This window comes from Chaetomium globosum, genomic scaffold (assembly GCF_000143365.1).
Source record: "Chaetomium globosum CBS 148.51 scaffold_5 genomic scaffold, whole genome shotgun sequence".
NCBI lineage: Eukaryota > Fungi > Ascomycota > Sordariomycetes > Sordariales > Chaetomiaceae > Chaetomium > Chaetomium globosum.
In genome coordinates this window covers 1,413,624-1,415,835 of record NT_165980.1, presented here as the reverse complement: position 1 = coordinate 1,415,835, position 2,212 = coordinate 1,413,624, and positions in this window count along the sequence as shown.

The following is a 2,212-nucleotide window of genomic DNA, read 5'->3' as shown; positions in this document are numbered from 1 at the left end:
AGGGTGGGGGAAGAAGATGTCCTGTTGGGTGAAGGTTAGGATTTTGCTGGGGTAGAGGAAGGAGCGGGGTTGTGGAATTGGTTTTTGCGCGCGAGGGCGATGGCCGTGGCGGAGATGTCGACGCCGTGGATGGTGATGGGGGGTGGTGGGGGGGAGGGTGGCTTGGAGGGAGTGTAGCAAGAGGAGGGGGATGCAGCCCGGTTCCGGTGCAGAGGTCGAGGATGGTGAGGGAGGGGGGTGGTAGGTGGGATTGGGTGAGGAGGGTGGCTAGGTGGAGGGTGTAGGCTTCTGTCTCGGGCCTGTTCGAGTTGGTTAACATGGTAGATGGTGGAAGGAAAGGGGTTGATTCCTTGAGAAAACATGCCTTGGGATGAGCACGCCTGGTCGGCACTTGATCTCAAGATCGCCAAACGGTTGTGTTCCGAGAACATACTGCAGCGGAATTCCCTTCGCTCGCTTTTCGACTAATTTCCAGACACGAATTTTGGCCGGGATGGGTGACTTGGTGTCTTGGACGTGCTCTTTAATCCATCGCAGCTCGTTGGCAGCAGACTGCAGGTCTCGACAGGCTGGGAGGAGTTGGGCGGCCAGGGGCGATATCTCGCGCCTGGCTCTCCAAAAGAGTGATGGTGGAAGCCGGGGCATTTTCTAGGACCCAGTATGAGATTAGTGAAACTGTAGATCATGGGTCGTGATGGGGGAGGGGGGAGGGTTAAGAAGTGGGATGTGGACAGAGAAGGACGAACGGGAAGTTGTGACTTTTTTGTTGTAGTTGAAAGAAAAAAAGCATCTACATATTAATTATAGATTACAACATTATTTTCAAGATCCGTCAAGTTCATTATCCCACAAGCTCGCATGTGATCACTTCGTCGATTCTGTTTGGGAAAAGCATGAGATATTGACTTAAGAGATTTTCCTGTCAATAATCGATTGTTGCATATCGGGCCCTCGGATTTAAACCCACCATCAACCGCCGATCGCCGACATCCCGGCTCAGCTTTCTTGGGAATCGGGATTCTTGAACAACCTACACCATGGATTCCCAACGATCACTTCAGTCCTGTCAACCAAAACCCCCCGTTCATTCTCGCCCGCCATGACAATACACCGAATAATTTTGAGAGCAAAGTCTCATAGCATTAGATCGGCATTTAGGGCCACACCAACCCTGCGGCCTCTCGCAACCAAGACCCCCCCACCTTTCCCGACAACCCCGACCTGCCCGGCCCCGACGTGTCCATGCGCACCGTCACCGGAGCTTCCGGAGGAGTTTAAGATCGACCGCGAAGCGTCACTCAACGGCCTGATATCCAACTACGCACCAGCATGTCCTAGTTTGCACCGGAAAGGAGGACTGGCCATTCGCGCTATCGAAGAAGGACAACCGCCGGCGATAACCTGGTGGCCGACCTGCGCGAGCTGATCGGACCCAAGGGGAAATTCAGCGACGTAAGCCATCCCCCCCCCCCCCACATCCATCCATCCACATCATAACTAACCCACCCACTTCTGTAACCCAGCCCTTCCACAACATCTCCACGCTTTGCTCCTCCTTCTCCTCCACCCCCCCGCCCCAGCGCCAACACGAACTGGAAAACACCTCGGCCTACCTCCTCCCGCAGTTTAAGTAAAGTGCCCTTCCTGGCGCGCGAGGTCCTTCGAGCACATCGAGGGCCTGGGGGGCGGGTACCTGCAGCCCGCGGTGCTGCACCCCATGCACGACGGGCTGTCGCCCGTGCACAGCGAACGCCTGCTGTGCAAGCCCCTGCTTTCGCGAAGCCCTGTGGGGCGTGCGCGATGTGCGAGAGAAGGGGGTGCTGGTCTGAGGACATAGATGGATGTATATGCACTGTGTGTGTATGGGCCGCTGCTGAAGGGGGAGTTTGAGAGGGTGTCTGCTCGCGAAGAGGGTGGGAGGTGTTGAAGGCGCGCTGGAGGTGGAAGGGGAGGATCGTGAGAGGGGGTTTGTTGGAGGGGGAGAACCTCGGTAGGCGGGAGCGGCGAGGGTGGGGGTTGATTAGCCATATTTGTGGGCACCAGTTTGCGGGGGATGTGGATGTAGTATTTTGCCGCTCGGGTTTGCGGAACGGAGGGATGGGGGAGGTGCATCTCGTTGGGCGGGGCATGGGGAATATGGTATGGGAAGGGTTGAAGCCTGGATATGTTGGAAAGGAATCTTGGGGGGAAACACATCTTGGAAGGGGAAGGG